Raw genomic sequence first — 12,455 nt, 5'->3', positions numbered from 1 at the left:
CATGACGCAAGAGCTGATCCCACTAGTTTTCAGGTAGGGGATCTAGTGCTAGTGAAAACTAGGGAAAGATCTAAGAAACTTACGTCAGAAACAAAGAAGTTTACCGATGAGTACGTGGGCCCATTTAGTATCGTAGAGAAGCCTCACCCAAATGCTTATAGACTGGAGTTTGTGAAATCACATAAGGTGTTAGGGCTTAGGAACATTGTGGATTTGAAAAGATATGTTCAAAAGAGAGACGTGGCCAGGAGTGAGTAGCTACCTCAGAGAGCTTTGCACTCTTTGCAGAGCTAAGTGCGTGACGAGCACTAGGTCTCGAGTCGTTTGACAATATTTCTTCCACTTTCTTTTCCGTATTGTCAACCTACCTTTTCTTTCATTCAGAACTAAAATTCTATCGTCTTTCCTTCTTCTCTATCGTAGTTTTTAAGTGATAAAGTGTTTAAGTAATGAGTAGGAAAGAACCTCAGTGCAGTATAGGTTAAGCGTAAGGAATGAGTGTAAGAGAAAATCAAAAAGGATTAAGATACCTCAGATAAGTAATAAGTCTCAGTAAAGTAAATGTTTGGCCTAAGGTGTGAGTAATGCCCTTAGAAAGGTAAAATAACTAAGAAATGTAAGAGCCTCAGAAAATATGGTGACGAACATTGAAGCTGTTTGTTAAGTGACAGAACGATATGTTAAGACGTAGCATTAAGCTAATGTTTAGGAAAGGAAATGGAGCAGTACAGCAAAACTGTCTGTTCAATGAAGTCAGAGCCTCAGGAGGTGATTTAGTGGTAAAATGAGTAAAGGTACAGTGCAACAAGGTTGACTGTCAAAGGGGTAAAGGAAGTTAAGTTAAAGGGACAGTGCAGCAGGACTGACTGTCAAATGAAGAGAAATATGTGAGAAAAGGAGAAAGAATGAGCATAGTGTTTGGCTAGCTCGATATTAGGAAAAAGTGAGGCTACGAAGGTGAGTAAATAAAAAGCTTAATGTTGGTAACCAGAGGTGGCGTTTGTTGGTAAACAGAGGAGATGTTTGTAAACAAAAGGAAGTGAGGCTACGAATGTAAACAGAGCTGAGGCGACGTTGGTAACTCAGGAGGTGGATGTATGTTAGAAAGTATGGGTAACGAGGTTTCGCAGATTAGTAGGAAACGCTTTAACAAATACTAACCTGAGTGTGTGAAGTATGAGTATGAGAGTTGTAAATTAAACCCGAATGTGACTAGAGAAAACCTGATGTTGACAAGAAATTGAAGTAACTCCAGATATGTGAGATGAGGAAAGTACCCATGACATCGATTCCATTTTTGACCAGAGACACACAAAGCTCCCCAAGTTTGTCGTAGAGATTAGTATAAGGATTGTAGTGTTGATAAATGAATAAGTAAATATGTATTTTTCAGTGTTTAATTTATGATACAGGACTACAGGAGATTGCCTGGAGACAGAATTGTAATATTGATAATTTTGTGTATATTTTATATTGTTGTGTATTGTACAGGAACTGGAGAGTCACCAGTGCAGGCGGAGATTTATTATGTATTTGTGAACTATTTGTAGGAATTGTTTTTCTTAGTATTTCTTATGTAACCATAACTTGTTTGATTATGAGATGAAGAAGTAATTAAAGAGTAAATGTGCCACTTCGGTACTGCATTAGGAAAGTCAATTCACTTTTCACTTAAAAAAAAAAAAAAAAAAAAAAAAATTTTTGAAAATTGTACATACTGTAAAGTAAATTTTATCAAAAATATGAGACTTTAGAGTCAAGCAGATAGCGCCATTTATCGCTGCTGTAGGTTAAGACGTAGCAGTTAGAAAGGGAACTGAGGCCAGCTGATGTTTCAGGTGCGCCGAAGTAAACAGAGGTGGTAGCACGAGACTTGAAATGGACCTCCCAAGCAGGACCCGGTCGAACTACGAGTGCTATCAAAATCTTAAGTGTAAGTGGTAAAAAAGTGACGCTCACCATAGCGATAGTAGTGTTAGTGTGCGTGTGACGTACATCAAGATAGTATTTAGGTTTGTTTTCTCTTTCAGGAATTTGTAAATAGAATTTTGTAATCTGAAAAATTTTTTTTTGAATGATGATAAAAGTGCATGTTTAGATATAAGATGTTTTGTAGGTCGTCAGCCCTAGGTATAAGTGGATGATTGATGTACAGGAACTATAAATGTTAAATAGCTGTTTGAGTAAATCTTTAATAGAAATTTTTTTTAGAAAACTAAAAGTTTGTCATGAATGAAAAAATTTAGTTTCCTCAGGAGGTGTGTGGCGTCGCAACTAGTGCGAGCGCACAGTTTTCTATCAAATATTTACTGTGAAATGTAGACAGACTGTAAAGTAGCCATCAGATTAGCATATGTGCTGTAGCGGGCAGATTACCGGTGTCCGTTCGTCTGACGTCACGACCATATGGCATGTCTGTACCGTGAGAATGTAAGACCTGTGCGCTAACTAGCCGCGTGTATAACGTGGAACTTTCATCTTTAATAACTTCTAACTGAGGAACCTGAGGAAATTAAAAGTTAATATACTAGTTTCTGTTATGAATAAAAATAAGTCATCCAAATTTGAGCTTTGAAACCTGCATATTTTGGAAATTAGAAAAATCTTACAGAAAACGCAAATTTCTACAATTTTCGAGTCTAAATAAATACCATTATGTATAGATCACCTTCAGTGACCATCCAACTATGAAACAAAATCACCTTCCGTGCTTTTGTATTTATTTTGAGAATTTTACTTTTAGAAATTCACCTATAACTTTGTTAAAACCATAAATGTTTTGAATTTTTGTGAACAGTTATTTTATATGAGTAGGTGAGAGTGAATGAGTGTGCCTGAGTGAATGAAAGAGGGACATTCGCCATTCTTTGCAAGTGTATAAAATCTAGGTTGGAACTCGCAAGTGTTCAGACGATGTAACCGTGGGAACAGAGTCGCCAGTGGTTCCCCATCTTAGTGAATGTCGGATGTCCAAGAGTGTATGGTATTGTACAAGCAGCCAGAACGTTCGCGAGTATTTAAATAATTTCTGGAAATAAAGTAAAGTCTAGTTTTCCTTTCGGTTTGTTAAATTATACAGTAAATTTTGTGTAACAAGAAATCATGACGTAAATGATTCAGAAGTCATGACTGGTGCGTGCTAGATTTTGGCGCGAGGCGCACCCAAAGAGTTAATTCTGATTGGCTGTGTGATGTGTGAGCCAATGAGATGCGAGGACGGTTAGAGACTAGGAGAGTGAGTCGCGAGTGGATGGGGAGTCGCGAAGGAACTGTGATCGAGAAGAGACATGCTTGATGTGTCCTCGCGAATAATGTGTAAAATGAAGTCATAAAACGGCTTCATCGGTTCGGTACTGTGCGATTTGAGACTGGAAGAGTCCAGTAACGCGTAGTGTGAGTTTGAGCGAGTTGTGACTTTTCGTTCCGCGAAAGACGCGAGTAACTTTAATAATTAAAAGCGTGGCGGTACTTCGTAAACTTTTACTAAGTGCTTATGACGAGCATTAACGTTAAAAAACGAACTATTATTGAACATCGACTGCAAACGTGTATGTTAGAAAATCGTCTGTGTTGCAGTTAAGTAAATTCCGTAACTTTGAAAGCTAATTCTGGCGGGGTTTGAGTGTGGATAGAATTGTGAACTGAACTTTCTTCAAACGTAGATTAGCGGGCTGATGATCAGGCTTAAAGACAATAAAGAGCTTAAATAGAATTACCAACTTCGCGTTCTCGTTTGAGTAAACAATTACTACCATTCCAATAACTCAATTTATTTAGGAAGATTGCTCATAGATTGTATTTCAGCAAACATGTATCGCGGCCTCCGGTGAGCGGCTATTAAATTGCAGTTTCTTCAACACTGCTTTTCTGCAATTTTTCCAGTAGCTGCTATCAGGAGAGGCGAGTGCAGCAACTACCTAAGAAACGAGGTAGGTGGATTTTCTTTCAGGGAAAGGAAACTGCGCGATAAGAGCCTGAACCGTCGCAAGTGGTGCATCGGCCGGGAAATAAAAATAGTAAATTCCAGTGAACTTCAAAAAAAGCAGTAGTGACAATTACCGGACAATACAGAAGTGCTCGCTATGTGTAGGAACTGTGTAGCGTACAAATTGATATCGCCACGTGAATAGGAAGGACAGTGAAAGTGTCCGTGAACTGTAATGTGTTGTACGGAACGGAAGAATTTTTCGGTGACTACGCGCCGATTGGAATAGCAGTCTACGACGGCGTCTGGCAGACGACGAGCTACGGAGACTACGCAGAGGCGACGACAGCAGTGGCAGTTGGCAGCGCTGATTCGAGCGGGGGCCCGGAAACTGGTACAGCATTGCAGTGTATGGTGAACGGACCCGCAGTTTCATCTAGCAGCAACGCAGCACGCCGAAGCACAAAGTTAAGTACAGTGCTTTTGAAAACTTTGTGTGTTTGTGGAGTCAAACTGAGAAAAATGGCTGAGTTTCAACCAAGTGACAAAAAGGCGGAACTAAGTTGTGATAGTGGGATGGAGACAGGGGAAAATGACCCCATGAATTTTAGTTTAGACGTGTCTCAACCCAATTTCAGTAGTAGTTTGACTGATTCATCCTATGTTAATTATAGTTTGGAGTCAGATCCAAATATGTCAGTGCCCAGTGAGTTACAGTTACCCATGCCGGTAGTTAATGTTAATAGGGACATTGTATCAGCAAATGAGGGGGCGAAGGATAATGTCGCCAGTATGCTGATGAATCTATTAACTAAGATGAACGTGTTGGATTCCAATATGTCAAGTAAGATGGATTCCAGTATGTCAAAATTGGAAACTAATATGTCACAAATGGAAACTAATATGTCAAGTAAAATGGATTCAAAAATGTCTAAATTAGGATCTGATTTAAGTAATGAGATGACTAAAATGGGCGCTGATTTAGATTCCAAAATATCCGATCTCAGAGACTGTTGGAAGCAAGATTTAGCAGTGCTCAGTAGTAAAGGAAATGTTGAAATACAGCAGGTTAAACTAGAATGTACAGAAAATATTGTTCAAGTGCAAAGTGAATTGACGACACGAATCGAACAGGTTACTGAGGATCAACAGCAATTTAAATCCCATGTTGATGCAGAATTAGATAAAGTATGTGAGCACATAAAAGTGGTAGAGAATTCCAATGAAATTAATCATGCCGCCTTAGAATGTAAAGTAAATGATACCAAAATTCGGTGTGAGAAACTTGGAGAGCAAGTTGTAAATAAGGTCAATAATTTAGAGACTCACATAAGCCATTTCAGTGAAAGTGTGAATGAGCAACTTTATGGGCATGAATGCAGACTAACCAAAGTAGAACAGTGTGTTTCTAACCATAGTGGTAGTATAATTTCCAGTGGAATAATTGAATCTACCGAGGTTGCGTATGTTATCCACAGACAGTTTTTAAAATTTGACCCAAGTAAGAACATGCACCCCAGAGAATTTTGGAACGATTTTGAAGACGTTTTGCCGAAAGTATGGAGCGATAAACAAAAGATAGGCTTTATCACTTCAAATTTGATGGGAGAGGCCAGAGTATGGGGGAATTTAGCCTCTGAAAAATACGCGAAATTGTCAGAATTTAAATTAGCGTTCTTTGAGGAATACTGGGGAAAGAGAAAGCAGATGGATGTTCTTAATCGGTTCTGGTCGGGAGAGAAGTATGACCCCAAGAGAGAGGGCATCAAACGATTTGTTCAAAGGTGGGTAACAACTCTGTCCTACCTTAGTAATAAGTTAGAAACAGAACAGATCATATTAGGGGTAGAAAATAAGCTACCGTGGAACTGGAAAACTAAGATCATATCTGCGCCCCGAGATAACATTGACAAGTTCGTACAGTATTTAGAAAGGGTTGAATCCGTCCAAAAAGAAGAAGAAAACATGAGGAGGGAGCATCGCCCGCCTGCTAGGCAGAATGACAATCGCGCGGATGTAAACATTAATAGGATGGGTGTTCAGAGAGGCGGCGGATACCGTGGCAGTTCACGTGGTAGAGGAAGAACATATGTTAACAGGTTCAATGAACGCGAGCAGTATGACAGCGGCCGACAGATGTCAGGAGGTGAGGCGGTCAGCTGGAGGCATAGTGATGACGCACCGCGCTCGGAAAACCATTAATTGTCTACGAGTGTGCTGGCGATCGTAGGCAACAGCGTTTAACGTTAAATCCGCTGGCAAAACCATTCATAAGAAAGCAGCCTGAACGACCACCTAACATAAATGTTGTTGCTACAAAATTTAGGGAGGATAACGTAAAACAGACAGAGATAGTAGCTTTAAGTCAAGTGGAGGTTAATGAACCAATTAACTGTAAGAATAATCATAAGAAGCCACTTATTGAAGAACTAAGTACTAGTTATAAGGGTAATAATCAGAAAGACATTATGCACAGTAAAACTAATGAAGGGCTGTCGGATAGGGGTGAGAACAGTAATAATGGCAGGGTTGTGACTGTGCTTGATAAGATAATTGATGTTGTAGATAGTTACGTAGAAGAGGATAGATTAGAGGAGGAGGTAGAGGTTAATGACGACGCCTTGGATAGGGTCGTAGAAAAGGAGGTTAATGAGAAAGAGGGGGAAACATTGGAAAAATGTTTTGACTTAGCAATAGTGGATAGGCTAATAGGAGCTGCCACTAGAATTGAGGGTGATAATAAGCATGAAATAAACCCTGTAAGTGTGGATGTGATTGCCACCCAAAAGACAGGCTTCGAAAGGAGAGAAATTGTGCAAGATTTATTGGAGGAAGCAGAACCCAAAATAAATAAAGAGTACTTAGGGCAACTGATAGTAGAGCTAAGAGTATTAAATGAACCAGTTAAATGTTTGATAGATACTGGATCGGAAGTCTGTGCAGTATCCCAGAACTTGGTAAATGAACTCCCTAACAGTAAACAGATTGTTAAGATGCCAGTAAGTGGCTTGAACATTGTAGTAGCAACCGGTAAGACTAAGAAGACAGTAAAACAGGAAGTGTTTCTACCCATAGCATTTAAGGAAGTAGAAATAAGACAGAACTTCTTAGTTATAAATGGACTGAGTGTAGACATATTGGTGGGGGCTGACTTTTTGAATAAATATGAAGGATGGGTGAATTTTTCTACCAATGATGTTATGGTAAAAATTAAGGGTAAACTAATTACTATACCTTTCATCGGTAAGCAGCTATGTGAGGATCCTGAGCAGAATGATTTTCCTATATGTATTTGTAAAACAGAGAAATTCTTGGAGGGCTATAATGAGTACGGTGGCAAAAAAGTAGAGGATCCGTCTGAGCTTGTGAGTGTCAGAAATAGGATCGAGGAGAAATTACTAGAATTAATTGATATTGATGAAGCAAGAAAAAACGATTTAAGACAAATACTAGTCAAACATGCCGAGGTTTTCTCAGATCAACCAGGGCTAGTAAAGGATTATGAGTGTTTTTTGACAGTGCAGAAAGACGCTCATTTCTTCAAAAAACCATTTGCAATCCCAGAAGTACATAAGGAGGCAGTACGTGACTTAATTCAAAATATGTTAGAGTGGGGAATTATTGAAAGGGCTGTTAGTGTGTACAATAACCCGCTAGTCATAGTTCCTAAGAAGGATGGTTCAATTAGACTAGTGTTGGATGCTCGAGCATTAAACAAAATAGTACTACCTGAGAGTGACCGTCCGGAGAATATTGAAGAACTGCTACAAAAGTTTAAAGGTGCTAAGTTCTTTACATCCATGGATGTGACCTGTGGATATTGGAACCTACCGTTAGCAAAGGAATCAAGAAAGTACACGGCATTCTTATTCGAAGGTAGATGTTATCAGTATAAGGTGGTGCCGTTTGGTTTAAATATAAGTGTATGTGCCTTTGTAAGAGCTATGTCGCAGGTATTAGGGGACCATCTACTAAGAAGAATTACAGTGTATGTAGACGACGTTTTGATATCGACACCAACGTGGGAGGAACACTGTATGTTATTGGATGAAGTATTGAGGGCCATAAAATTGGGGGGTATGAAATTGAAGCTAGACAAAACTGAATTTGTGAAGAAAGAAATTAAATTCTTGGGGCACATAGTGAGTGGCGATGGTATCATGCCGGATCCAGAAAAGATTAGAGCAATAAGGGATTATGCTGCACCTACAACACGTAAAGCATTAAAGGGGATGTTTGGTTTGTTTGGGTTTTATAGAAAATTTGTGTCTGGACAATTATTCAATGCACCGTGCCTGCGAGAACTCTTAAAGAAAAATGTAGTTTATAAATGGACTTCTGAGTGTCAGAAGGCGTTTGAAGAATTGAAAGAAGCTCTTATTAATAGTAAGATTTTGAACCATCCCGATTTTTCGAAACCATTTTGTCTGGGATCTGATGCTTGTGGTTACGGGTTAGGAGTTGAACTATTTCAGTTGGAAAAAGAAGGAGAAGAGGAAGTCCACAAGACCATAGCCTTTGCGAGCAGGTCATTGCAACAATCCGAGAAAAATTATAGTATATCTGAACTTGAAGCATTAGCTGTTATTTTCGGCCTGCAAAAATTTGAAAAGTACCTTTTAGGACATGAAATTTGGATCTACACAGACCATAGTGCCCTTACATATTTAGACTCATGTCAGCTAAAACATGCTAGATTAAGAAGGTGGTCCCTGTATTTACAGCAATTTAATTATAAGATGATATACATTAAGGGTTCCGAGAACATCGTGGCGGACGCCTTATCAAGAAGTGTGAAAGATACAGGACAAGAAGGGAAATCTTTAAGAAATACCGATAATAATGAAGTAATGTTGGCCATCATGCAGCTCCAGGACGATGGCTTAATTAAGCGCATTTGTAAGAACCTACGGAGGGAACAGAACCAGGATGACAACATTAAATTAGTAAAGAGTAGATTAGGTCATCCAGACTACCCAAAATTACTGGTCTACTATAAAGTGCATAAAGATGTCTTATTTAGGCGCAGGAAAGACAGTGAGGAGAATTGGAAAATATGTTTTCCGGAGCAACATGTAGATGCACTTATAGACTACGTACATTGTAAGTATGGGCATTATGGCGCTCGTAAATGTATAGCTAAGTTAAGTGAAGTGGTAATTTTTGATAATATGTGGAGAAGGGTGCAACAGCGATTAGAATCCTGTGATCGTTGCCAGAAAGTTAGGGCCAACAATAGAACTATCCAAGGACAGATGTATTCAGTAGAACCACAAAATCGGCTGGATTTAGTAGCTGTAGATTTATTTGGTCCACTACCAGTGTCTAGAGGGGGATGTGAATATGTGTTTGTGATGGTGGATGGGTTTACTAAGTACGTAAAATTTTACCCAATTAAGAAAGCCAACTCTAAAGTATTAGTGAATAAGTTGGAGAAGGACTATTTTGGGAAGATAGGAGTGCCAAAGGCAATATTGTCAGACAATCGGCCCCAGTTTATCTCTAAGAAATTTAGTGAATGTTTACAACAGAGAGGTATCGATCACATAAAAATCTCCGCGTACTTTCCTCAAGGGAACATGTGTGAGCGAATTATGAAGGAGTTAAACAGATTGTGTAGAACATATTGTCATAAAAAACACTCCGCTTGGGCCAATTATATTGAATACTTCGAAGAAGTAATAAACCATCTGAAGCATGAAGCCACAGGATATGCACCAGTAGAGCTAATGTGTGACATTAGGCCGAATAATATTTTATTCGACCTGGTCGAGTTTCCAAATCTCACAGACATAGCCATCGAAGAGAAGGAGAGACTGGCACGTATTAATATAAGAAAGAAGGCCCTGGAAAGAAAGAGAAGGCATGACGCAAGAGCTGATCCCACTAGTTTTCAGGTAGGGGATCTAGTGCTAGTGAAAACTAGGGAAAGATCTAAGAAACTTACGTCAGAAACAAAGAAGTTTACCGATGAGTACGTGGGCCCATTTAGTATCGTAGAGAAGCCTCACCCAAATGCTTATAGACTGGAGTTTGTGAAATCACATAAGGTGTTAGGGCTTAGGAACATTGTGGATTTGAAAAGATATGTTCAAAAGAGAGACGTGGCCAGGAGTGAGTAGCTACCTCAGAGAGCTTTGCACTCTTTGCAGAGCTAAGTGCGTGACGAGCACTAGGTCTCGAGTCGTTTGACAATATTTCTTCCACTTTCTTTTCCGTATTGTCAACCTACCTTTTCTTTCATTCAGAACTAAAATTCTATCGTCTTTCCTTCTTCTCTATCGTAGTTTTTAAGTGATAAAGTGTTTAAGTAATGAGTAGGAAAGAACCTCAGTGCAGTATAGGTTAAGCGTAAGGAATGAGTGTAAGAGAAAATCAAAAAGGATTAAGATACCTCAGATAAGTAATAAGTCTCAGTAAAGTAAATGTTTGGCCTAAGGTGTGAGTAATGCCCTTAGAAAGGTAAAATAACTAAGAAATGTAAGAGCCTCAGAAAATATGGTGACGAACATTGAAGCTGTTTGTTAAGTGACAGAACGATATGTTAAGACGTAGCATTAAGCTAATGTTTAGGAAAGGAAATGGAGCAGTACAGCAAAACTGTCTGTTCAATGAAGTCAGAGCCTCAGGAGGTGATTTAGTGGTAAAATGAGTAAAGGTACAGTGCAACAAGGTTGACTGTCAAAGGGGTAAAGGAAGTTAAGTTAAAGGGACAGTGCAGCAGGACTGACTGTCAAATGAAGAGAAATATGTGAGAAAAGGAGAAAGAATGAGCATAGTGTTTGGCTAGCTCGATATTAGGAAAAAGTGAGGCTACGAAGGTGAGTAAATAAAAAGCTTAATGTTGGTAACCAGAGGTGGCGTTTGTTGGTAAACAGAGGAGATGTTTGTAAACAAAAGGAAGTGAGGCTACGAATGTAAACAGAGCTGAGGCGACGTTGGTAACTCAGGAGGTGGATGTATGTTAGAAAGTATGGGTAACGAGGTTTCGCAGATTAGTAGGAAACGCTTTAACAAATACTAACCTGAGTGTGTGAAGTATGAGTATGAGAGTTGTAAATTAAACCCGAATGTGACTAGAGAAAACCTGATGTTGACAAGAAATTGAAGTAACTCCAGATATGTGAGATGAGGAAAGTACCCATGACATCGATTCCATTTTTGACCAGAGACACACAAAGCTCCCCAAGTTTGTCGTAGAGATTAGTATAAGGATTGTAGTGTTGATAAATGAATAAGTAAATATGTATTTTTCAGTGTTTAATTTATGATACAGGACTACAGGAGATTGCCTGGAGACAGAATTGTAATATTGATAATTTTGTGTATATTTTATATTGTTGTGTATTGTACAGGAACTGGAGAGTCACCAGTGCTGGCGGAGATTTATTATGTATTTGTGAACTATTTGTAGGAATTGTTTTTCTTAGTATTTCTTATGTAACCATAACTTGTTTGATTATGAGATGAAGAAGTAATTAAAGAGTAAATGTGCCACTTCGGTATTGCATTAGGAAAGTCAATTCACTTTTCACTTAAAAAAAAAAAAAAAAAAAAAAAATTTTGAAAATTGTACATACTGTAAAGTAAATTTTATCAAAAATATGAGACTTTAGAGTCAAGCAGATAGCGCCATTTATCGCTGCTGTAGGTTAAGACGTAGCAGTTAGAAAGGGAACTGAGGCCAGCTGATGTTTCAGGTGCGCCGAAGTAAACAGAGGTGGTAGCACGAGACTTGAAATGGACCTCCCAAGCAGGACCCGGTCGAACTACGAGTGCTATCAAAATCTTAAGTGTAAGTGGTAAAAAAGTGACGCTCACCATAGCGATAGTAGTGTTAGTGTGCGTGTGACGTACATCAAGATAGTATTTAGGTTTGTTTTCTCTTTCAGGAATTTGTAAATAGAATTTTGTAATCTGAAAAATTTTTTTTTGAATGATGATAAAAGTGCATGTTTAGATATAAGATGTTTTGTAGGTCGTCAGCCCTAGGTATAAGTGGATGATTGATGTACAGGAACTATAAATGTTAAATAGCTGTTTGAGTAAATCTTTAATAGAAATTTTTTTTAGAAAACTAAAAGTTTGTCATGAATGAAAAAATTTAGTTTCCTCAGGAGGTGTGTGGCGTCGCAACTAGTGCGAGCGCACAGTTTTCTATCAAATATTTACTGTGAAATGTAGACAGACTGTAAAGTAGCCATCAGATTAGCATATGTGCTGTAGCGGGCAGATTACCGGTGTCCGTTCGTCTGACGTCACGACCATATGGCATGTCTGTACCGTGAGAATGTAAGACCTGTGCGCTAACTAGCCGCGTGTATAACGTGGAACTTTCATCTTTAATAACTTCTAACTGAGGAACCTGAGGAAATTAAAAGTTAATATACTAGTTTCTGTTATGAATAAAAATAAGTCATCCAAATTTGAGCTTTGAAACCTGCATATTTTGGAAATTAGAAAAATCTTACAGAAAACGCAAATTTCTACAATTTTCGAGTCTAAATAAATACCATTATGTATAGATCAC

The sequence above is a fragment of the Schistocerca gregaria genome, unplaced genomic scaffold, assembly GCF_023897955.1.
Source record: "Schistocerca gregaria isolate iqSchGreg1 unplaced genomic scaffold, iqSchGreg1.2 ptg000492l, whole genome shotgun sequence".
Taxonomy (NCBI): Eukaryota; Metazoa; Arthropoda; class Insecta; order Orthoptera; family Acrididae; genus Schistocerca; species Schistocerca gregaria.
The sequence above is the reverse complement of the archived record's forward strand: the minus strand, read 5'-3'. Positions refer to the sequence as shown.